General features: G+C 49.1%; 1 protein-coding gene across 4 annotated transcripts in view; it reads left to right on the plus strand.

The window, feature by feature from the left end:
* PLD1 (phospholipase D1) overlaps positions 1-25,689 on the plus strand; it is an 86,544-nt gene that overhangs the window by 8,114 nt on the left and 52,741 nt on the right. The window contains exons 1-2 of one of the 4 annotated variants that reach the window (XM_069792722.1): positions 5,984-6,123; positions 10,379-10,600. The gene's annotated coding sequence lies outside the window, so the exon portion shown is untranslated. Of the gene's footprint in view, positions 1-5,983; positions 6,124-10,378; positions 10,601-12,550; positions 12,713-25,689 lie in introns of those variants that run through there. The other 3 variants (XM_069792721.1, XM_069792723.1, XM_069792720.1) reach the window with 3 other exon arrangements.

Genomic DNA, 25,689 nt, shown 5'->3' on the forward strand with positions numbered 1-25,689 from the left:
TTTAATATGGTTAGATGCAGGAATATTATACAATTTTTTCCCACTGCTCTGAGATAAAAAGTCACTTCTTCCTACCTTTAAAACAATAAAAGTGGAAGTAGTTCTTAAAAAAAGAAGAAAAAAAGGCCATGAACCGCTTGCTTTTTGGTCCTTCAGCGTAACGCTAAAGTGACATCGGAAAGCGCCTCAGCTGGACGGGTGGTGGGCGATCCCACGTTGCTGCCGGCGTATCTTTACCCCCTTATCTCTTAACTTCACCCATCTTGTGGGTCAGCTGCCTCCCAGAGCAGAGGTGCTACCGTCCTCTCCGCAGGCTCCAGAAGGGCTTCAGAAATAGCTGCGTCCACAGTGCGGTGCTGGGATTTCACCTCATCGGCTTAACTCCATTCCTGACCCCAAAGCATTGTTTTGCTTTAAACGCAGAAGGAACGGCGCTGCCAGGAGATAAGGGTGTTTGGATCTGGGATGGGCAGTTTGCTCACGGCAGCCCTCGGTTACTTAAGTCAATACGACAGACGTGCAGCTCTGAGTCATGCCCAGCTGCAACCTTCACCCCCGTAAATCAGCCTGGAGATGTTTGGTTATGGGGAGAACCCAAAGATTTGGAAACAGGTGCCTTCCGAAGCAGCTTTTCAGTTCAATATTAATGCAAATTCCAAGTAAATGCTGGTCGTTTGCATACGGATGGGCCTGAAGAGATGCCAGTAATGATGCCACGACCCCAAATAAATGCTGGCCCTTCTTGTATGAGCACAGAAACCTCTGGTGTCCTCAGCTGGAAATGGGGGCTGTAGCTATGGAGCAGATGCCAACCAAATACCTCGCACTTGTGTTGTTCATCTACGTGCGGGAGAGCCAGAAAACTCCCAGCAATGACCTTCCTCCAGCTGGTCGGAGATAACCGGGTATCTGGGTATCCATTACAGACTGGCAGAAAGTTAAAAACCAAAGAAAGTTAAAAAATAAAGAAGGTAAAAACTAAGCAGCCCATCTCTGGGTGTGTGTTACAGGCTGCTGTACGTGATCCTTATAATTAAATTGCTGAAGAACCGGTTCTGGTTTAGGTTTCCGTTCCCTCGGTAAGTGTGACAGAGGGTAAAACACGGTAATTTGGCACTTCACAGCCACTTTCATTTGAAGGTTTAAAAATGACTGACACCTCTAAAGCTGCATGCCACTCTGTTAGTGTCCTTTATGTATTTATTAATAATTTTCAGAAATCTACAGTGGAACACTGATTGCCAGCTGAGAGAGTGCAAAAACTGGATGAAAGGCAAAAATTTTCAAGGCTTTTCCTTTAATATTTTCCTCTGTTGAAAGAGGATCTGATGGATTAGCCAGGCAAATGGGCGTTGCGGTACACGTAGGTAAATACCGTGCTGCTCAGCACGCTATCCCAAACCTCAGATAAACATTTGTGTCCAGTTATTTCCTCCAAAAAGCCTTCCAGGTGAAGGCGACTCATCCCATGTTGTACACTTGGGTATCTTTGTCTGCCGAGCACGCTGTGATTTGTAATACCCTGGTCTTCCCAGATTTATGGGCGGAATTAAAGGAAGGTGAGAATATACCCCCAGCAGTGCACTTTTGAGGTCTGTGCAGCTCATGTGTTGGTGAGTATAAACAGAAGTGATTGCACGGACTCCGCTGGGGTTTTGTATGTAAGGTTTTGTATTTCTTTGATTGTTTTGGTTTTTGTTTTTCACTTGTTCTCCCTTTTTCAGTTTTCATCCTATGGCAAAGCCTGGTTTTACATGTTTTACTTGGACTGTGCAAAATGACTGGGAGTCTGGGAAAAAAAAGAGGAATAGAGAATTGCGCTGCTGGTTTTAGAGCTTGAGTAAACTGGGAGCAGAGCACTGGGGAACTGGGACTGATGGCAGCTTTGAGTTTGGTCTAAACTCTGGAAAGGCAGCGTGCAGCAGTTCTTATTGCCTTTTCGCATGTGTGCTTGTCAAAGAGTCAACTAACTTTTTTGAGACTAGCTTTATGCTTCCTGACGGCTTTTCTGGAGGAAAAATAAACCCCTTTTTTACGTGCCTTCTGTTGTGGGCAGGCTCCAGCCTGCACTTTTGTCCCGCGTGTCTGCACGCCTTTGCTGCGCGGTGTCCGGTCCTCCTCTGGGGGACTTGTCGGTCACCTCAAACCACCACGTTCGCCTGTTGCTCCTTCTGCCTCCCCTGCAGAGCTGAGGGTGTTTTGAAACTTTCATGATTCATTCAACCCCCGGTTTTTTCTTCCTGTTGTGATGCATCCAACGGGCCACGTCATAAAAATCCTCTTTCCTCCGGCCACCCTGCCCGTGGGCTACCAGCCAGAGGGTGCGTGCAGCATCGCGCAGCAGACGGGCAGTGGCAGGAGGGGACGGATCCATCCTGGCCCTTCAGCTGGATGATCCCGGCACAGGGACTTCGGAGGAAGCACTCATTACTGAATCTGTTAAGGAGCAAAGTCCGAGAGCTGCCTCTAGCCTGGCGCTGTCTCCTCTTCGTCGGAGCCCTGAACAAACTGCTCCGAGTGAGTCATCTTCTCGTTTTCATGAGTCCGAAACCGGGGAGGCACTAATGCGACGATAACCGCGGTAAAACGCTGGCTCCCCATCGCCAGGAAGACGGAGGTGAAGTGGTGTAAGATGTATTAGGCCAGTTTTCTAACAAAGTTTTGAAAGTTGTGAGAGAGCTCAGATAAAAAGGAAAACAAGTAAAAGCAGCTGCGTTACTAGTTGCTGTGGGAGAAGTGGGTGTCTCAGCAGGACTGTAGGTGAATTCAGAGAATTTAAGATCAGAAGCACCAACTCCCTTATCTTGTCTGACCACCTCCCTACTGGTTTGCCAGGGTATTTGTAAGTTTTTAAGTACGAATGCCAGAATAAACTATTCTGATCATCTGGCCTGACCTGCAGTGTCAGGCAAGCCACAGGATTTATAGTTTACTTGAACAAGTGTAGCCTTTGGAAGGAAAAAAACTCCAGTCTTTAATAAAGGTATTTTTAATGATGATGATTCTGCTTCACCTGATGACGGGCTGTTTCACTGGCTGGATTTGTGTCCAATCCAGCTTCGCCTGGTTCAGATTCTGACATTCAGGTGACATCCAAGATAGCATTTTCACTTCACAAGAGTAACTTTCCGAGAGAATAAACGAGGATCTGAGGAGCCAGGGAAGTAGCGTATTGCAAAAGCATACAAAAAAGCTGATTCATGTGATAATAAAAAATTGAAGTGATGAGCTCATTTTGAGCATTTTAATAGTGTGAGTGAACGAAGCCAGAGTTTAAATGAAAATATTCAGAGTGAATACTGCCAGTAGCTATAGGCACATGTAAGCCTGACAGAGTTGTTTTAGATGCAGAGCATAACTGGAATACACAGAGCTAGCACCAAGCGAAAATGCGACTATAGAGAAAAATACACTATTTTAAAAAACACACCTACAGAAAGATAAGATATGTGTGCTATAGGGAGAGATTTTGTAGTTCCCTCTCTCTATGGGATCATATGCAGCCAGAACAGCAATAAAGAGAAAATGGTGTTTACTAAAGCTAACAAGGAAAAGAAACTCAGTAGAAGCAGTACGGAGCATTGTGAAAGAAGCAACCAGTGGCTCAGAGGATGAGATTTTTGCATATACTTAATAAAAACAGAGGGGAAAAAGAAAATAAGATGGGAAGGTTGGAGCAGTGCTGGATCCAGAGACACGGAGCAACGCGGAGTTGGTGGTACGCTGGGTAGCACAGGGTATCTCAGTGCTATACAAGAAAAGAAAGTGAGATTTACACCAGATAAAACCAGCTTAAAATTACGCAATGACTACGCCAGTTCCTATCCCCGCCTCGAAGCCTACTTTTAAAATGAAACATTAAGAGGAACCTCAACTCAGAAAGTGCTGCTTTTAATTTAAACAAGTAAACATGTGCACCTAGAGATATAAAAATAATTCAGAGAGTAAAACAACGTTACGTCCAGAATGGACAAAGAACTTGCAGTAAAATTGGAAAAAATCCAGTCGCTTTAGTTACAGCACGCCTGCCTAGCCCTGCAAAAAGTAAAACACTTGTTGCAGAGGCATCAACCAGCCTCACCTGCGGCTGATCCATCCTCAGCTGGGCTGAGCCACAGGTATAAATGCCAGCAAAGGGCTTGCTTGGAGAGAAGTGTGGTGTTGCTTTCCTGGCTGAGGGCACAGAGAAGGCTGCAGGAAGCCTGTAGGCTTTAGGGGAAGGAAGTCTGGGGACGAGCGGCCGGGGGATCCGCGTGAAAGCGAGAAGATGTTGGGGAGGAAGGGCTGGCCGAGACCTGGAAGTTGTTTCTGGTGAAGAAGCGGACGGTGAAAAGGGGACGGCGATGGCATCGTGAGTATCTGCCGGGGGAGCGAGGACGATGGAGTGGGCTTGGGCTGGAGAGACGCGCCGTGCCCCCACGCGGGGCTCAGAGGTTTAAATGCGGCCCCGGGGAGTTAATTGTGGTTTGGGAAGTGCTTAAACCGTTCTCGGGGCTTGAGTGGCGAGGGTGGAAATGGGTAGCGGCTCTAGGGACCTGGGCTCCGCGTCTCAGTGCAGCCAGTGGGATGCGGCACGAAGGGTGCCGGGGTGATGGCCACGGGTGCCGATGCCTGCCTGCAAGGGTTAGGGAAGAAATCCGGAGCAGAAGAGGTGTTAGAGGCCGTAAGGCTGCGCAGGGGTGCCTGCTGCTTTCTTGAGGATGGAGATGTTGCTGTGGGCACCGTCAGCGGGTGGCTTCTTCGGCTGAGGAGATGCTGACGAGATCCTATTAAATACGTGAAATTTGGAGATGCCAAATGATGAAAAGCAAAACACTGTTCCCCAGAGTGGTGCATTGAGATGGTACCACGTACCTGGGGGGTGGGAGGCATAGACCCCTACCCCAGCAGGGAGAGAAGCCTGTGCAAGAGGGGAGATGCTCAAAACCCTCCATTATCAGGAAGCAAAAGGTCATTGAGGCTTATGCTAAGATTGTTTATTTCCTCAAGGAAAATCCTGCATCCCAAAGTAATCTGTGGGGAGGTGTCTTAGATTTTTCTGGAAGAGGTGTTGTTCCCCCCCGATAACACCAGGAAAAGCCCCTGACGAGCATCCCAGTAAGCAGGGCACATCTGGTGCGGGTTGAGTCACGGGAACAGAGAGTTTTGATATTGCTAGGAAAAAAAAATAATGGTGCATACCAATGGCTGTCACAGGAAAGACTCACTCCTTTCAGCAGCTTGGTGCTGCAAAATACACTTTATACAAGACAAAGGTTTCTTCTCAGGAGTTTGAATGGCTGTTCTTAGCTCTTGACAGGCTTAGAGTGAGCAAAATAGGCTCTTCTTTCTTTCCTGTAAGCATAATAAATATAAATGTACTATGATAAAGGGTCAATGGAATATAGTAAGTTCTTACACAAGTAAATTTGTCTAATTTTGTTCCCAGACAACAGCAACAAAGGGATGCTGCAGCGAACGCCTCGCAGTAATAAAGTTTGAGTAGGGAGAGGAAATTAGATCCTGTTTCTGAAAGGGAAGAGAAAGCGAGGCTTTGAATGAAGAACAAATCTGAAAGGTGCTGCTGCTTCCCTCTGCTTATGCTCAAATATCAATACAGGGAATAACAGTAGAAGCTGCAGCTGGAGAGGGCACTAGGGGTCACCACTGTCTTATCTATGTCATCTGGATTTAATTCTGAAGTAAGATAAATAACATGATAGAAAACAAAGACAGGCTATTATGAATTTTTTTTTTTTTGTGGGCCAGACAGCTTGCATTTCATTTCTTTGTTTTCTCCTCCTGCCTGCCTTCTGTCTGTCTCTTCCTTAAAACAAACCCCAGGGACACGTGGAGGATGCAGCCAGGGAGGATGCTGTAGAAGCAGGGGAGTTGCATCAAAATTCCCTCTGCGCAGCTCCCATTTATTTAGAGCAAAGGTTAGGCAAATCACAAATGCTAAGTCAGTCGAGCAGAATCACATAACAGCCTTGGCATGTCTCTGCAAGTACCACAGAGCAAACTGATTACTGTAATGAATAGCACCCTTGTAGTCCAGAGAGTAACTCTTGATATGTTTTGCTCTGCCTGGCCTACAATCCTGTGCCTCAAGATCTTTCTCCCCTTATTTTTCCCCCCAACCAGGTAAGTATCCCCGACTTCTCGTGAAATTGCATCCGATATCTGCATTAGAAGGAGGATTGGGTGTCTGGGTTGTGAAGAGAATTGCAAATCCTCTTCTCAGAGACTTTTTTTGACCTCGTGTCTAGGAAGTAACCATTGGTGTGGGCTGAACTGATTGAGTGCTGGAATAGCGCATTTTAAGGTGGGACACAAGGTGTTTAGGGAGGAAAAATATTTCTTTACTGAGGTAGAGGGCTCATCTCAAGACAGACAGGCTTTCAGGCATGCAAGACCTGATGAGGAGGTTGCACCCTCTGCCAGCCTGGGTTTTTTTAGCTATAGTAGTTGATCTTGCAAGACTTGGATTCCCTTTATTTCCACAGATAAATTAGGGTAAATTGTGGTGGTTTTTGTTGCATGATATTGTGGAAGTTGAAAGTTCACATGAACTCAAAACCTGACTGGACAATTTATTTAAAGAAATAGCTATGAGGCACTGTAAAATTGCAAAGATTTTCTGGCTAGGAAAGTCCCTTGCAAATCGCTGGAGACGGGGAGAGTCCAGGAGAAGCTTCTCCATTACCGTGCCCCATTCGCATACTCCTTCCTAAGCATTAGTTAAAATTCCCTTGGGATGGCACCCTGGGATCCGATGGTGTTTAGCCTGACCTGACACACATGAGAACACAAGAACGGAGAGAGAGATATATATATTGATTATCACAGCGATGATAAAGCTGCTTGGAGCGTGTTACTGTACAGGCTGTTTCCGGAGAAGCGTGAGAGTAAATCTGGACTCGTAGCCCAAACGATGCTCGGGGCTAACGTAAGGACACGCAGGACATGTCTGTCCACGCTCCTTGTTTCTGCCATCTCCAGTCCTGGCCATCAGCTGCACGTTAGCTCAGAGCGAGTTCGGTGTCACCTCAGGTATACGGGGGCTGCAGTCACGCTATCAGCCAAAGGTGGGGGAGTTCTTTGGCTCCCTATTTTAGGATTTTATGTAACACCCAGCTTATGTAAGCCTTTGTCTGTTAACAAAACGGGTGGAGCGTGTCTTGCTTAGATTCCTCGCTAAAGAAGTGCTCGTTACTTAACTCTTACTCAAGTGCTCCTTACATACTTTAAGAATATTTTAGTTAGTTCCTTTCCCGTTGCTAACAATAACGTACGGACTTGACAACTTGTTATGGACAAATGATAAAACGTTTAATTCACCATTTAATGAACTGCTGTTGAGGAAGATAAGGGAGAAACGAGGCAGACCCCAAACTCTAGCCCTGGATTGCATCTTGCTTTCTTCTTGCTCCCTCCTGGCCGGACACAATTTCGGGGTGCTGGTAGGGGATGAAAGATGGTTTGGCATTGCCGGGATGGTTTGGCCTGCAGGACTTGCCTGGGTATCCAGTGTTGGTAGCAAACCCCTCATTTTCAGCACAGCCAGGGTTGTACCCAGCGTCGCCCATGTATCCCAAGCGGAGGGAAAGGGGAGGGGGCAGCAGCACTGAGCACCCTGCGGGCTCATGTCCCCATCCCAGAGCTGCCTTGGACCCCAGGGAGGTCACACTGGTCTCTGTGGTGAATTAAATGCCTTTCCAGATCTGGTCTTTGGTTCTCCAGCAGGTAAAGGTGGGTCATATCACGCTGTGTGGGAATGGTAAGGCATTAAAAGCTGTCAGGTGCCCAGATCCTGCAGTAGAGAGGACCATGTAAATTGTTTTCAGATGGACTTGTTGAGCTCGCACAAACCTGGCATTCATGTTACCGCAGGGTTTTAAATAGAAAGACAGCGTGTGCCTTAGCTTAACACCATAAGGAGACGGTTTCCACTCTCTCCTTCCTCCAGATACTGTGCTTCATATACTGACGTGCTTGGCATTCCTTTAAGCTTTGTGAATTGCTGCAAAAAACCCTCCTTTTTATTTTTTTCCCTCCCCTTTTTTTCCCTTGAAGCTGTGCATTGCCCTGCAGCCCTGTGCCTCTGCGCTGCCCGCTGGGGCCTCGGCAGCCGTGGGCCGCACGGGGCAGCTCCCATGCGACGGCATCTGTGGGACGATGGTACCTGTGGCGTGATGTGCCAGGGAGGAGAGGCACGGGAGGGTTCGGGTTTGGGTTTTTTCCTGCCCGAAAGCAAGTTTGCGATACAGGAAATAACAGCTTATTTTAGCTCTGAGGCCCATTTCTGTCCCCTGAGGGTCTTAAGGGGTGACATGGATCAGAGATGCACTGCCACAGGGAAGATCAAGCTAAGAAGTGGTATTTCATATTTTATTCCATACATATATATTTTTTTATTTTTTTAGCTCTTCTTTTACCAATTTCATTCACACCCTCCCCTCAAGAGGAGGAAAAAAACCAAACCCAAACAGCGCGAGCTTTGTTTTTGTTTCCATGGGAATTCTGTGAGAGGGGGAGACTGTGAAAGAAAACTGAAATATTCTGGCCAAACCCTGATAAGGTTTGGATCCCGAGCAGCCCCCGGGCTGTCTTGTAGCAACTGAAGTCCAGGGGGTCCCGCTGTCCCCTGGCCATGCAGGGCGGGAGGTCTGGGACGGGGCTGCAGCTGGTGCTGTGTCATGGGGAGCGTTACTGTGCTGCGGAGCTGTGCCAAAAAAAGCAATTTGGGTGGAGAAGATGTGACTACAACTCCCAGGAGGCACCGTGGCCAAGTCAGGCCATCATGTTTAAGTGCCTTTCATCAAAACTTCCTCCCCTGCCTCTTCCTCCAAAGTTAGGAGGACAATTTCGGTCCTTGAAGGGGGTAGGGGGAAAAAAAAAAAGTACGTGACAATGCGATTTCCAGACCACCACCACCCCCCTTTTCCTTTTGGAATACTGGCCTTACGGGAGAAAACAATACCGATCCCTTTTTTGTGCATGTGTGTGGCTTAATGCCAGCTGGCCCACATTAGGCTGGCTCTGGGCTGCTCCACCCTTGGCAGCATCACCAGTGGCTGCCCCAGCGTGGACCCCGCGGGGTTTTCCTGGGGTGTCTGGGGCACCCGTCCACAGGAACCCAGGTGGTCTTTGGGTGGGTGTTGGGGTGGTCTCGGCAGAAGGAGCTGAGCACCATTCTGCGAACCTCATGGGAGCGCGTTCAGGCCCTTTCTCATTGTGCTGCTCTGAAATGGCTATGGCAAAAAACATTTCCAGTTCCTAGCGAGGTGACGCTCAGGCACCAGCCCTGTTGTCCCAAAGAGCTGCAGCGTCGCTGTGTTATGGGGCACGAAAACGCCCGTTTGAAAACCTGGCAGAGGAGCCGTAGATCCGCTACTGCTCGCAGACCTGTTGCTCTACGGGCAGTAGGGCTCCAGCAGAGGCTGGGGACGGGGCGCGGGAGCACGGTGGTGTCCCACGCTGGAGCTTGGCATCCCGCGGTGCCAGGGCCAGCCCTCGTCTCGCTGTCAGGAGATGCAGCCGGTTCCTCCCTCCCCTGGGGCTCTGCAGGCTCCTTCCCAAATGGAACCCAACTGGGGGGAAAAACTAACCCCCAGTTTTTTCCCCCTCCGAGTTCCCCTCTCCCCCCATGGCTTTGCAGAGGTACCAGCATCACCCACACTCCGGCCCAGGGAACGTCTGTGCGGATAAAGGAGAGATACAAAGGGGAAAAAGGTCCTGCAGGTTGTCTGCAGATGTGAAGGACAGGTAGAAGAGTGCTCAACTCGAGCAATTGATGGTTTGTTTGGTTTTGCCCTCTTTGGTACTTTGCCTAACTGGGAATGTGTGGGTTTCCGCTGAGGGCCCTCCTGCGCTCCAGCCCTTGGGCAGAACTGCTTTCTGCCATAGAGTGAAAGGGGAGAGTGCTTTTCTGGCTGCAAGAAAATGGTTTGGGGTGCCTGGAGAAGTTGATGGCTTCTTTCTGCTGTCACATGCTTGCTCCCACCCTCGCTGAGGCCGTAGTTTGGCATTTTTCTCGTGTCTAGCAGCTGCTGTCCCTCTGTTCCTCCCCTTTCCCCATGTTTGTGTTTGTGATGCCAAGTGGTGACCAAGATTGAGGATGAGGTCCTTATTTAAAAAAAAAAATTAAAAAAAATCCCTTTTTCTTTTCCTGGGTTATCTTTCAGCTGGCAGATTGGGTTTAGTGTGCAGCACCACAGGGTCTTAGTCCTCAAAAAGCCCTTCTGCAGGTGGCTCTATCTGCCTCATGTATCCCCACTTTTGGCCAGCTCACTAGGCATAGCACTGAAAATTTTTAAAGAGAAGAAAAAACATGACTGAAGGGCAACTAAATAATAATAATAAAAAGATTCCTAACATTAGCACCTTGGTTTTACAGACTGCAGCGGCATTGATCCCTGTGTGACTGCCACGCAACATGCTCTTTGCACCAGCATCTCATGTTAAATAAGAAAACTTCACACCCCCTGCAACAGCAGTGAGCGTCCTCCGAGGGATGCGTGGAAGTTCCTGAAGATCGAAAAGCAGGTGGGAAGAGAGAACCAAAGAAACCCCCGACAGACAATATTGTGTTTCTTCAGAGCTCGAGATATTTTTGAAGGTGTGTGCCAAGTGTCCACTTTATGAATTGCCTCTGGGACAGGGAAGGTTATGGGGAGTGGAGCAAATTGCTAACGAACATGGGCAAAACGGCATTTCTCCTGGAAGAGATGGTAACTGCGGGGGGAGAACCTGCTCTGTTGTGGTGCTCGGGAGAGGGGAATCGTGCTATGTAGGTGCCAAAAAGCTCGTTGAGAGTGTCTGCTCTCTCCTGCTGCTGGTTTAGCCCTGCTCACAGTGCCTGCCAAAGCAAACCTAGCAGCAGAGAAATTAAATATGCATTAACTGAGCTAAGGCTTATGGATTTGTCGAGGTTTGCCCGAATTCAGCCAGCTGGCTGCATAGGCGATGAGCGCCAAAACGAGCGCTGGGCGGGCAGGCGTTTGACTGCAGAGAGTCGTTCCTCTCCGCGTCCGAGATGTCCCCTCTCTGTACTGATGTGCGTGGAGATGGGAGACGGCGGGGGTCCCCTGCAGCCCGCCGGCCTCCTGCCCAAGGGTGCTGCGGGGTTAGCAGAGGTTAGGCTGGAGAGGACAGCAGAGACGGGGCATCCCGGGCAGGCAGGACCAGCTCCACCCTGCTTTTCTCCGTTGCTTTGCTCTCTCGTGATGCTGAGTGTTAGAAATGTGTGCGCTGTCTTTTTCCTTCCCCAAGACGGACAGCACTGGTGAGCTGCCCTGACTCACAGCTCTCCGGAGATGCTGAGCGTAGCGGCGTTTGAGCTCAACGCCGTGAGTTGAAGGAAGCTGTGTTGCAACGCTATTGGGAACCCACCTTAGATTTCGGAGTTTGATTTTTAAACACGAAGCACATCACTCGTGCTGGTTTTAAGCCAAGTCATAGTAAACCCAGTGCAAATGAGCTAAGCCGATGTGCTGCAGGTGTGCCCATAGCCAAGGCAGGTACTGTTCTGGTGGAGAAACTTCAATATTGCACTGCCAGAACACAGGTAGAGTCTGTCTCTGCAATAGCAGTGACCAAAGTTGGGTTATTTATCTCATGTAGATTTGAGGACCACGGTTCAGTTCCACACTATTTAAAAAAAAAATAAAAAAATCAATCCTTTAAGGAAGAAAAATATCCTAACATCCTTATTGAAATCTTGCTGTAGAGACAGAAGCAGGAATGCTGAATTCCCAGGAAAAAGTCCCCAAGATGTCCCCTGTACAGCTGCGGTGATGGAAGCTGTAGTACTGCAGACAGGTTTCAGGCGTTTTACCAGCATGCAAGACTGTGTTATAGCTGTTTAACGTATGGAGGATTTTAGTTCTCTGCTTGTCAGTTCAACGCTTCTATAAGCACGAAAATTTTCTCTCCCTCTTGCTACAAAATCTGCTTCTTTGCATATTAAAAAGGGCATATGGGAAGTAACATGAAAAACGCAGACAAGTACCGCTCGGATACAAACAATATGTGGCCATAATTACTAGGTTGTCTTCTGCTAAAAATAACATTGCATGTGTACTTAATTCATTGTTAATTTGCACAGACCTTTTTTTTTTGTTCATTTGTTCCCCTCGCCAAATGTCACTTCTTGGCGGTGGTGGGGGGAAAACTGACTTCTCCCTGTTGAAGCAATTGGGCTTCTGTGAGAAGAGTACAAAAGGGGGGAAAAAAACCTGTGCTCCCTGTGGAAGCTGCGTTCGCACGAGCAGGGAGCGAACAGCTTTGAGTCCTTGGAACTCACAGGGCTGTGGAGTTGAAATTTTATTAAAAAAAAAAAAAAAAGCAGACTTTTTCCTCGCTGTTAATGGATCACTCATTTTTTTTTTTTCCCCCTTTCTCTAATCAGAAGAGCCCACCCCGGAGGGGCAGCACCCCCCCAAGCCCCCTCCCCGGCCCTCCTCCCAGTATCCCCCCGTTCCCTCCACTGGCGGGGAGTGGTTTTCCCCTTCCCTCCCCAGCTCTCATAGGCCGGAGCGCCTTGTGGGCCGGCTCGCCGCTTCCCTTCGCCTTGCGGGGAGGCCCGGGCTGGATGCTGGAAGCCGGGGAGCGGCGGGGCCGGGCTGCGGGGCGGCTCCTCCGGCTGCGGGGACGCCGCTTCTTCGGCCGGGAGAGGGGCTTCGCCGGCTCGGACGGCACCATGAGGCGGCCCCTTCCAGCGGGGCAGGAGGTTGGTGCGGGAGGAGCCGGGGTTGCCGGTCGCTTGCGGTGTGTGTGGGGGGGGTGTTTTGGGCGCGCTTCTGAGGAGAAAAAAGGCGGTTTCTCGAGCGCGGGGCGCTGGCGTTCGAGTGAATTCCCTGCTCGGGCTCTTTGGCAAGGCCCTGCCGCCCAGCCTCGGCGACGGGAGGTGTTTATCGGCCCTCTGGGACGGTCTTGGGGTGACTTAACTAATTTTTCGTGCTTTGAAAAGGGAGGGGGGGGATCCAGCGAGGCCACTGGGGCTCTGCGTCCGGGAGCCGGGAGGTGGTAGAACTTCAGGGTTTTCTGAGGTGTATTTGGCTGGCGTGTGGCTCCAGAGCTGGTGAAATTGTGTCTCGGCCCCGTCCCTTCCAGCAGCCGCCGTTTCGGGACAAACCCGAAGAGTTTCCCGGCACGCCGGCTGACAACAACCTGTTCTGCCAAGCTGCCGGCTCGATTTCTGGCAATGAAAGCCTTTTTCTGCCTGTCGCTGGTTTTTTTTTTTTTTCCTTGACTTGGCACGATGCTCTTCCCTGGGACAGGAGGTTGGAAATCTTCAGCCCCAATGTGCCTCGGATCTGGCCCGGGCAATGATTCAAGCCGGTGCAAGCTCCGTTGAGTTTGGGAGCGTTTCGGTCAGGGCTGACACGGGCTCTCTGTACACAGCAGGACAATACCCATTCCGTGCCCAGGTCTACGCGGTCTCCAAATCCGTCCTTGAAATAAATCTGCGCGATGCCGCTGAAGTCGTTAGAGTTACGTGGCTCTCTGGGGGACGAACGCCGATAGTTTAATTGGGTGGACGAAGCTCTGTTAGTCTGGCATTCGGCTGAAGATTGTAAGTAATGGGATGTCACGGCAAGGCTGCCGCGTCCGTAGCCGCTGGGACAAATGCTCTGTTTGTCTACGGCGTTTGTGTTTCACAGCTGCCCCTGTTTGCAGCTCAGGGGGTGGGAGCGCTTGTTTCGAGTGTCTTTAATCACTCAAGAATTCATGTTTTCCTTCCCGTCCCGTCACTGGCATTCGATGGCGTGAGCTCATGCTGGAGGCTCGCAGGTAACCAGGGAACTCAATTTCTGACCGCCTCTTCTCATCGTGCTCCCAGGAGCGTTAGCTCTGTGGCTTGGGTCTCACGGCCAAATCCTGCCCAGCTTTGCCAGAAGTTGGAAAGCTCCGAGTTTAAGCCCTGGGCTACCCTTCCTTTTCAGCTTGTCATCCGTCTGCGCTGTATTTACCGTGAATATCCAGAAAGCCCTTTCCTTCAGGGTCAGTGCTACAGTGGGATGCTGAGCACTGCCCAAGGATGCTGGGATCCCTGATCCCTGCTCAGGGAATGGGCGCTGAGCACCAGTGTGGGATGCTGGCCGCCAGCCCCCCTTGTGTGACTACCCTGCCCTCACCTGCGGCTGAAAGGGGCTCTTTCTCCCATCCTTTTGCTGTGAGATACCACCGAACCTGTAAAATCAGGGGGTTTTTGCAGTGGGAAAGCGTGACTGGCCTTCCCCAGGGCTGAGGGTGCAGCATGTGGGAGAGCCGCGGTGCCTGCACCGCCACGGCATCCCCATCGCCCGTCTTTGCGCAGGATTTAGCTGGCCGGGGAGGCTGGGCCCCAGGCTTGGTCCCAGCTTCCCGGGGGAGAGGGTCGAGGTTTCTCAAAACAGGCTGGGGGAAAAAAAAAAAAACCCAGATCCCTCTGAAAAGACCTATTCAAATTTACAGAGATTCTTGTAGGCTGTGGTTCAGCTGATTAAATGGAAGTTTATTGAGAGGTACATCTGCTTAATTCTTTTTTTTTTTCCTCTTTTGCCAAGATTTAACTTTCCTACTTGGAGAAGATCCTAGGGTCTCAGCCTCACTTAAATACCCATTTGCACATTTAATTTTGTCCAGGTACATAACGTCCTCCTTTTCAGGATTATTGAAAATTAGTGCTGAGGCTCTGGTCTTACTGGAAAAAATAAAGTGACTTCTCCTGAGGGCCGCGATGCTCCTTTTATTTTGAGAGGTTTGAACTCCTGCCACAAATAATCCTGTTGCTGGCAGGTGTCTCCTGAGCTCTCGCAGCTGAGGAAGAGTTTGCTGGGTTGAGAACTGCAGCTTCTTTAAACTGCTGAAGATACTGTTTTACATATATATATATATATATGAAAAATAATATTATAAGTGCGAGGTAGGTGATCTTTGCTGGTGAAATCATTCTTTCATGAAGCAGGCTGAAATCCCGTACCTCACCTAGAAATCTTTACTGCTTTTCTTAATAGTAGCAAAGTGTAAAGGCTTGTGTCAACTTGATGTTGTTATCCCCTGTGATTTATGAAGTGCTCTTTGGACTGCAGGTGTGTCTGCAGTGAAGGAAAGACCCTGTGTTTTACAGTGGGTCTGCTCTCTAGCAGTGATTTGAGGAATCTCTTCCTTGATACACCCTGCAAAGAAGTGCAGTTGTGTCTCCTCTATCTGTTAGTTATGAACTGAACTTGGGTTTTTACACTTATTTCTTCTCTGGTAATTGATTTAAAGCAAGTTAGCAAATCTTCAGGGAAAGAAGCGTCAGGGGAATGCACTTAACTGCCAGTGTTGCCACAAATTTTATTCCCTTGAAATGAAATTGGAAAGAAGATGTCAGTTATTAATGTTCCTACAGGCTTCTAGATTTATCTTCTCTATCTCTACCTAATGAACACACCAAAGGAGAAACTCAGGCTCTGAAATAACCGGAGCCCCAGAGCTCTGCAGCAAGCCATCACGCTCCATTATGAGAAGCACCCTCCTGTTGCCTTTGCTGCAAACAGGTCGTTCCTTAATTTCACGTTGGAACAGCTATTTTGAAGCAAGTCATTTAAAAAATTATACTAATAAAAAAGTTTGAGTGGGAACAAGCATTGTACAGTGGCCCTAAATCTGTGTATAACAGAGCTGAGGAAGCAAGCTGATTTTTCTTCTGGGTGTTGAGTTGCTGGAGTGTCTAAAGTCACTAACCACCTGGTCTTAGCCGAGGCTGAGGAGGGAGGAGGGTGAGAGCAAGCACTGCCTGCCTTTTCCTCCTATTCTCTGGCTGACAATTGATGATGTGTTCTTAACTTGCTCTCACATGCCCTGTGCCCTGGAAACTCTCCTTGCGAGGACTGAGAGAGATTTGGTCACGGCCATGTGTGTGACGGAAGGTGCGGTTGGGTACTTGTTTTTCTTTCCCTTCACAAAACCTTGGCCAACCTTTTTTGTTGTTGTTGTTTTTGCCAAAAAGAAGGTTTTCTTCGGTCCATATTCAGGTGCACCTTGCTGTGCTTTTTCTGCTCTCTGGGATGTGGGATGTGCGAATAGCTGGCACGCAGCCTGGCTTCTTTGCAGCTGGCTCTGCGGGGCCAGACCTCAGCCCTGCTGAGCTGCAGGATGGAGCTACGTATATACTATATTATCAATTTAAATTTTTTGGTTTTATATACATATTACAGAAATAATTTTTAGCCAGGTACCCCTGCCATGCCACTCACTTTCATGGACTTGTGAGCATCTGCCAGATATACATACCAGCTCCACGTGTGCAGACACCCTGGAAAGCAGACGGTGGTGGAGGGACTAGGGGAAAAAAAGCTCTGTTTGTCAGCTTTTCTTTACAAAATATTTGCCATGCTGCTCCCCCACCTGCTTGGCACAGGGTGTCCAGGGTGGCAGGAGGCAGCCGTGGTCCTTGGGGCAGGGGACGTGCACCCTTACCCTGGCTCCTGTGCTGAGCAAACAGGAGAGAGACGGGGATTTGCAGATGATAAATTTTATATACATCTATACCCACGCTTGTGTCTTCAGGATTCGTTTTTCTCTGTTTCCGTGCAGCAATAGTGGGAGGTATCGAGTCGCTGGGGTCGGCATCGCGTGCCATCGCCGCTGCCCTGCGCGCTCTGCGCATCCCTCCCTCCTTGTGCCCACGCGCTGCAGTGGCATTTACTGCTTTCTGGAATCTAGAATTAAAGCGGATAAACACCCGAACCTGGGGGTTTACGTAACGAAGCGGGAGCGGGGCTCGTGTCTTGTCAGACGGCTCGCCTGGGCACCCATCTGTTAGCGCGGGGAGGTGGGGAGAAGCTGTCTGGTGGTTGCTGCTCCCACGCTGGAGAGCCAGGACCCCAAAAGGAGCTGGGACGGTGCTGGGCATCCCCGCCCCCCCCCCCCCCCCCCCCCCCGGCATGTCCCGCTGCCTCGCCAGCAGGGAGGCGAGTTTTGTCTCTGAGAATAAAAACTTGTAATTTAAAACCAGCTCCGGCTCACACCAGGCTAAATAGGCGCTGGGGAGGGAAGACTTGCTAAAAAAGGGGGTGAGGGAGAGGGATGGGACGACTACCAGAAGGACCTGGCGCTGGTCTGGCAGCGAGCGCGGTGTGCTGGGTGACAACGTGGCGTGTGGTCAGGGGTTATTGCCAAAAAAGACGCGCAGGACTTCGATATGGAGATAATCACCTCGAGATAGCAATCTTATCGGGTTAACGTGCTTGCTTTGTTGCCAAGAAAACAGGTCTGAGAGTGGGGCTGGATGGGAATGAACCCGGCAGCGTCTCCTTGGCACATGTCTGCTTGACCGGTGATGGCTGTGTGCGGCGTTCGCACCTCTACTCTTTGGTTGGTTGTGTTTCTGTTTTTCCCTTAAAAATTCCCCCTTTGCACTGCACTTTGGGGACGCAGTGCTGACCATGTTGAGCTCCAGGAAATTAAATTGTGCTTCGCCTCTAGTAGGATTTGACAGCAAAGTAGCCAGTTCGCATTAGTTATCTTAGCGTAATAACGTCGCCTCTTCCTCCTCAATCCCTTTTTTTCTGGCAGAGAAGGCATAGATAAAATAAGAAAGGGTCCTCTGCCCTAAGGAGCTGACTAAGTAGGGAGAAAGGCTGTAACAAAAAGGCAGTGTGGATAGTGATGGGGTGGACGTTTTGCAGAAGAGCATCCCTCCATTGTCCACCCTGGGCAGGCTGGGATGAGGTATGGAAAGCCTCCGAGAGAGGACGTGCAGAGCTGAGAGCTGGAGGGGATGGAAAACCTCATCGCTGTTTGCAGATTTGCTCAAAAGAAAGAGTCTTTTTCCCTGGGTGTGGAGTCCTGTTTAGGCTATACTGACAGCAGCAAATATTCAGAATATTCACGGCGTTGGGAGTTATTTTTCTGGCTTACACCTCTGTTGGTGGAAGAAGAATTAAACTGTACTTTCCTTGGTTGCATTTTTCAGGTCGAGCTGTGAGTGGGCCTGATTCCTATCTTAGATTTTTATTTCTGCCAGCGGAATGAGCCCTCATGTGCGCATCCATCACAAGGGCTTTTTTGATCAAATAAGATAAACCCACCAATAAATGCCTGTTGTTTCCCGGGGCTCCCCGAGGGCCGGCAGCGGGCGCGGGGGGATCCCAGTGCTGCTCCCCATCTCTAGGGGATGTTGGCAGTTCCATCCCCACAGCCGGGGAAGGTGGTCCGGGCACCGAAGGACCGCTGTTCCCCGGGACGAGCGTTCCAGCGCGTAGAGACAAAAGGCAGTATCGGGCAGACAATGTCCCACAGAGCAGTGCTCTGATGGCCTCTGTCCGAGCCCGTGCAAGCGGGTGATTCACAGCCAGTTGGTGTTTCTGGTTGTCTTGCCGTGTGGGAACTTGCTTTTTTGGCTTTTCTCCCATCAGGGTCCTGGTGACGTGCCCTGGGGCTCCTCTGAGCCACCAGCACTGAAGCATTGCTGAGCCGCTCCCCAGAAGCTTTACTCATTTTACCAGCCAGACTTTTGGGAGGATTTTATTAATCAGAAATCCTCATTTCTTGTTCTTCCCCTGTCTCCCTGGTCTTTATTCCCCCCCCCCCCCCAGAACACAGCCCTCTCGTGAACACACACGGCTAGCTGCATTGCTCTCGGATCGGATGCATCTCGCAGCACAGGCTTCTCTAACACCATCAGCTGGGCTGACTCCTGCTTGCAGCCTCCAGAGATCCCCGTGGTAAAAATAAACCAGCAAGAGTAATTAATCGCACATTTCCAACACTTTCGGTAACCTGGGGTGTTGTGGCCGCCTGACTGCGCCCCACTACCTGGCTAAAGGCAAGCTCGCTGTTTTTAATTTAAAAAATAAAAGTTTTCTCTCTCTCTCTCTCAACAAACTTTGTGCCACGCAAGAGGTAAAACAAGCAGATATTCTGGGCCTGCATTTTCTCTTTTTGTTCAAGTAAGGTGCAGTTACGTGATGCAGTCAACTCTTCCGCATGAAGAACACAAATCTGCCCTGCTTGGCGTTTTCTTGGGGGTGGTGAGAAGTGCCTGTGGGTGCTGGGGTCTCCCAGGAAACTCAGCTGTCCTCTCTCTGTCACAGCTGAGGGGATGCTGAAACAATTTGGAGAGCAGGCAGTGCACCATAGTCTTTTTGGAAAGAAATGCTTTGGTCTCTCATTCCTCTTTTTCTAAATGTCTATTTATGTAGTCCCCATGAGATGTTCTGAAGTGTATTTTTCCATGACAGAGGTTTCCTGCAAATGGATTGATTTTTTTTTTTTTTTTTTAAGTGTCCTACCCAGAGTTAAATCTTACCAAAAAAGAATAGTAGATGACTCACGGTGGCTTTGAAACTTCTGCGGTTAGACCTGATCCCACTGAGTTTTGGCAGCAATTATGGCAAACGAGCCATTTTGTTCACAGGGAGAAACAACCGGCAAGATGGGAACTGCTGTCTGAGCCCGTTGAGAGTTTTTTTTTCTCTCCCAAAGCTATTGCTTTTCTTCTGCCAAACAGCTTTTTTGTACACGTAGAAAACTGTCTGGAGACACCTTTCTGAGCAGCGCTGCTCCAGGACATCAAGGCAGTTGAGGGAAAAATAATATTTAATTTTTGGCTCATCATGTGCAGCTGCCCATCTTTGTACTGAGGTCTGGAGGGTTAAGCTTGTAAGTCGTAACCTTAACGCTCTGATTTCCTCTAGGAACGTGTGGAAAAATACTGTACAGGAGTCTTCACAAAACGAGAAAGAGCTGCATGGTGTCTCTGGCTCGTCCAGACACCCGCATTGCTTGTAAGGTGCTGGAGGTCTGGTTACGTGGGTAAAGGAGAGGAATGAAGAGGCAGCTGAGGCTCAATTTGAGTTCAGACAACAGCATCATCTTTCACTGCCTGCCGTCAGTGTGCTTCTGTGCTGGCTTGATGGAGGCATTTTTTTTTCCCCTCTGAGAAAAGAGGGGAAAAAAAAAAAAATCTGAGGCATCTATTTTGTTCTAAGGAAGCTGTCAGTATTGTCAATGTGTGTAAATGAGCTATTTTGCATAAATTTGCAGGTGTTTAGTTGTATTTAAGCAAGAAACATAGGAAAGCTATTGTGTTTCTGCAAGTTACTTCTTGATAACGAGCAATTTTCTATTGAATTTGCCTGGTTTTGATCTTAGTTCAGCAGGTACCGATCTGAAACCTCAGCCCTTGTTCCAGAGTTACTCATGAAATCAGAACCGAACTTCTGTAATTATTTGCTCATCCTTAATTCTGATAACGAATCAAACGCTTGTTGGTATAGAAAAATTAATTTTTCGGTAAATCAAGTCCCCTGTGTCCTGAGTGCTGTTCCGATCCCATGGAGGGTCTCCTTGGGGGAGGCTGATTTGCAAAGGCACCTGAAGCCCTCTGTGAAGTCTTGGGGACAACGTCACCTTTTCCTCTGAGCTCGGCTCACAGCTTCTCTTACAATTACCTCTGGGACTTCCCCAAGCCAACTGTTTTTTTTTCTCGTAAACTGGAAGTTCTCGAATATTTGCTTTAGCTGGCCAGGGAGAAGGAAGATGCAGTTCTTGGGAAGCCTTAATATTATCCTAGATCCACAGATAAAGCTGTTTGTGAACTGGTGGGAGATTTCTGGGTGCGAAAGGGAGCGTTTCGGGGTGATGCGAGTGGCTGCACTGTGTCATGGGGCTTTGCACCAGTGGCTCCAACCTGTCCCCGCGCTGGGCAGGGACAGCAGGTGACGGCGCTCTCGAGGTGCTGCGGGGTCCCATTTGGGATGGGGAGACAGCGGGGCGCTGGCCGAGGAGCAGAGAGGAGCCGCGACGTCCCCGCGCTGGGACGAGCGGAGGTTTGTGGTGTCCCCAGGGTGCCGCAGCTCCTCCCGCTCCCATCAACCTGACGTGCTTGGGGGCTTTCTTTAAGAGGGACAAAAGCAGCGGCAAAATTTAGGTGGTGGTCACCCTGCAGGGGTTGTCCTTGAAGCTGGTGGTGCCCCCGGGAAGCCGATGAGCCCATGCCTTGGACCCCCCAAGCAGGGGAGGGAGCCGGACTCGGCTGATGCTCGCGCGGGAACGCTCCGAGTTCTGATCTGTGGTGCTACCTTCCTGCTCGTGCCGAGTGTTTTTTTTTTTTTCTCAATGCAAATTATTTGAGGAGTTCCATTAAAACAAACAAGCAAAAAAATCAAGGCAATGGAAACAGCATTTTATTAAAGCGATAAGCTATTAGTAAAACTGCGTGTCTCAGTCTGCTGCTCCTTGTTGAGAAATTTCTCATTTCTTTGAGCAAGTCACATAAAGGGTCAACAAAAAGTTAGCACCTTCATGTGCTTTCACACGTGGTTTTTAACGGCGGGAGGAGAAAAGAAAAATAATGTTTCTGCTTAATGGAAACTTGGCAATAAGCAGGAGGTTGCAGCTGGAGCAGGGACGGTGACCTCCTGACACGTACCTGCGCTCTCTGCCTTGGTGTAGAGCAGGGAGCAGGGCTGGGGAGCGATGACATCAGCCACATAGACATCTATACGTTTAGATTGTGAAAATATGTCCTGCATTTATATGACGTTTGACTATATATGAGAGTGGCAGCAATGCTTGCCATCCCGCGAGCGCCGCAGTGGTCCTTGTCAGCTCCGATTGTTGTGGAGATGGTTACTCCAAGAGTCTTCTGCATTATGCTATCGCCTTGGCAAGCTCCTGGCTTTTAGGATTTTATATAAAGCTTTTATGGTCTCTGCCTCATGCCAAGCTCTGTGTGTCTATCAGTGCTCTGAAGTGCTGCATCCGTTGACCTTCCTCCTGTTTGTGCTCTTCCAAGGGGGTTATTTTTTCCAGCCCCTCTTTTCCCTCAGCCCGGGACTCCCTTGGCCGCTCCCCGTTGCACCTCGGTCGCGGGGTTTGGGGATGCCGAGATGATGCCGATATCCGCGGTGGTGCCACCCAGTTCCCTTTGCACAACCAAAGCTACAGTGCTAGCGGGTCTCTGGGGTAGATAACCGGGTGCCAGAGGCTCCGGGCATCCCGTGTCCTGGTTTTCAAGGGTGCTGTGCGCGGTGCTGCTGGGTTTAGGGGTGCGGAGCGTGTGCCGTGACCGCATCGGAGGGGAGGATTTGGGGTGATGCCGGGGTGGAGCGCGGCTCCCCGGAGGATGCGCAGCACGAGGTGCCGGTGCCGTACTTGTACGCTCTTGTCCGTGCCTGAGGAATCCAAAACATGGCAATGAAAAAATATGTGAAGGGCTGGCATTAATCACTGATAAATACCTAACGATCGGCTTCCCCGGGAGAGCGGAGGCTGTGCTCGGGGTGTGCTGCCGGGGAGCGGCAGCAACCAGCACGTTGGCGTGAGATCAGCAGCCGCTGCTCATCCGTGGATGTTTATGTTTTTCCTTTTGCTGTTCCGGAAAGCAAATAAAATGAGTCCTTGGGAAGCGCCTGACGCTTAGGCTGGTCCTGGGTGTGGGGAGAAAGGCAGCACGGAGGGTTTTTCTGACTACGGCGGTGGGTTAGTCACCACGGAATGACAGCGCTGCCCGCCGTGATGACCAGTGCCTTACCTCATCGTTTCCCTTGACTTGCCTGTTTTTTTTGTTGTATTTTCCCTAGCACGAACACTGGGGGACGGATGCTGCAGAACCCAGGGCAGGGGCAGAAGGGGCTCTGCCCTGGTACAGAGAGCGCAGCAGGGACTTCCACAGATTTACCTGTTATTTCCAGGCAATCTCAGTCTTGAAGTATCTCATCCCCTGTTGCAAACTAGCTGTGTGGATTCCCGTGACTTAGCTTTTCCTCCGAGCAGGCTCATGGCTTGGCAGTAAGCCTCACGTGGAAAAGACTATGGAAATCAATAAAGCAGGACCAGAGAACTGTGCTGCAGTTGTTAAAGTGGGAAGTGCTAATTAGCTCCTGGTTTTAGAGGTATTACTATTAAATGTAGGAACTTTGTGAGAATAATTGTTTTGGAAACAGGGTTTTAAAATACTTTGGTTTTATCAGGATTGGGACAAAGATAAGAAATTTAGGTCAGGAGGATGTCTGAACATGATGTTTATTGTTGATTTGGAGTCGTACTTTAGTTCTTTTCCAGCTCCAGATCTTTCCAGGGTGGGAGCAATGCTTTGGTTCTTATTCAAGAGTTGTTTTGTGTGTTTTAAAGAATAAGCCCTAACCTTCTTGTGCTGTCCCTGTAGTGTGAGCACCCAGAAGGGCAGATTTTCAGGAGACATCTCCACGTACCATGCTGGCCGCTTGCTCATCTGGCTAAATGGCTTCTGTGTACTGAACTTAAGAGCAGGGTTAAGTCATTGCTGAGCATTTTTGAAGCCCGCTGTCTTTTAATTTCATACTTAGGGAATGTAATATGCTACCCACGAGAGCCCTTGGATTTTGATTAAGTAGTGGGAGAGGGTATACTGAAAAATAACATCAGTGTGTGTCTTTTTTGCTAGGTATGGGTATGTGGTTTTCCTGGGCTGGAAAAGCAGGACCCTCTTTGCAGATGCTGGCAGGGACCCCAAGCCAGGGGGACATTTCCTGGCTGCTCGCTGGAGATCTGACACTTGCCAAGGACTGTGGAAGGAAGGTGTGCCAGGGCATAAATCCGGGGGTGATGACAAGCCTGGCTTCTCCTGGGGGATGCAAATAACCCCTCAAAAAGGGCTCTTGTCTGCCAAAAGTATTTCTCTGTGAAGGAGTGGCCCAAAGCTAACTTTGGGTTTAAAATGCGATGAACTAGGAACTATCAAGGTGGAAAAGATTCATTGCCACCAGGCAGGGCAAATAGCTGTTGAGGGCATTGTGCATGGGATTTGCTTGGCATCTTGTCTGGGCTCTCAGTGCCTGTATGGCACCCAGGCTGCTGGCAGCAGCAGGAGGAGAGAGGAAATTCATGGCACAAGTCATTTGGGTGTTGTTTTGGTTTGGGTTTTTTTTCTTTTTAATAATGTCATCTCATTGCCCTGTTTTAGCCCGAGCCGCCAGGGAGGCTCGCGTGGGTCCCGCCACCAGCGCTGCTGGTGGGACGAAAACCAAGGATGGGAACAGAGGTTGCTTGTCACAGCCCTTGCCAAAAGGTCACTGTAGTGGGAGAGATGTCATGAGAACTGGAATAAGGGTAATTTTGAGAGATTACAGCATTTCTCGCCGTGGGGATGGGAGTTGATGTAGAGCATCAAACCCTGGGAGGCGTTAGCAGGGAAATGCCTGGTTTTACTGGATGTATTTTCTCTTCCCTTCTCCTCTCTTTCCCAAATGAAGGCTTTCTCGGTTTCATAGCTCTGCATGGTGCTCCTCAGCACCATAATCTCGTTAACGAGCAGAGATTATCTGAGGTCGTTGCAGGTCTGCCACGATACATGTAAGAGAATAAACTTAGGCTGACCAAATTTTAGGTAGTCTGTGCTATTACCAGCTGCATACATTTTCACATCAAGACTTGAATGTCTTCAAAACACAGGACTGTTCATGAATATTTACTAAAATATGCATTTTCTGCCTTCTGGTTTCCATGCCTTTAAAGTTGTGCTTTTGTTGTCCTATGCAACTGCGTGGATTGTCCGGCTCATAGTTCACAAAGGAGTTTCACGATGTCTAGTGCACACAGCCAACTCACGGGGGGTTACAAAAGCGACCCAGCCTTGGGTTGCTTTGAGGTCCTGTCTCCCTGGGTTTTCTGATAAACCCTAAACTAAACAGGGCGGTGGCTGCGCCATTCAAAGAACCAAAACCTGAACTGAGCCTTGAAATCCTGTAACAAATAGTATGCCCTGAGTCTCAATCCAACCACTATAGAGTTGCTGAGGAAGCAAGGTAAAAAAACCCCAAAACCTGGAGGGTTTCAGCTTCAGTTTCATATGACAACCTTGTGTATTCAAACAATCACAGACCAGCAAAGGAAAGGTAAGGGGAAACTCCACTCAGATATACGTAATCCATTTAGGCATATATCATAATCCACTCAGACATAGTCATACACACCATTCCACAAGTCAGGGGATAAATAAGATTCAGGTTGGAAATGGGGGAGTCACTTCTCCAACTATACAGTTGGCTTGTGAAGGAAACCCTTCCCCTCTTTGGTTGGGACACCAGTCGAGGTAACTTCCCTGGGATTGAGAGCCCTTACCTGGAGGGGTAAGTGAATATTGTTTATGCTTTAAGTTTGTGGTTGTCTGTGAATAGCTTGTGGTTGTAATAATGTACTACTCTTGCCTTAAAAAACTGCAATACTGCATTCCTCCATTGTATCTGTAAAACCTGCAATAGTGGCGTGTTAAGTCTGTAAGTGAAGTTCAAATAAATCATTTGCTTGAACCTTGCAGTTAAGTCTGCGAGTGAAGCTCAAGTCGTTTGCTTGAACCTTGCAGTTAAGTCCTTTTCTGTCACAGCAACAAGTAGAAAAAACGATTCTTTAGCGAAGGCTGGGATTGTCATATGATCCCCTAAGTAATAACTTGGGGTTAAAGCATAACCAAAATGGTAAATAACAAAAATAGATATTGGGCTTGCAAAGTTGCAGGGTTGAGCTAGGGGGCTGCAATATATTCACAAGGGCTCAGGGATTAATATAGTTAATTTTGATTTTTACAGTCATTTTTCCTGTAGTTGAAACCTTGATTCTTGGTGCAGTCCCTGTTTCCAATGCATGTATTTTACTGGTTCAAGAAGTTTGGGGCCCGAGCACTGTGGGGACAGCCTGGGGAAGGGAGGCAGAAAGCCTAAGTTGTGTTTGGAAGAGGAAATAATTAATCCAAAA

This window comes from Haliaeetus albicilla, chromosome 9 (assembly GCF_947461875.1).
Source record: "Haliaeetus albicilla chromosome 9, bHalAlb1.1, whole genome shotgun sequence".
In the NCBI taxonomy this organism is placed as follows: domain Eukaryota; kingdom Metazoa; phylum Chordata; class Aves; order Accipitriformes; family Accipitridae; genus Haliaeetus; species Haliaeetus albicilla.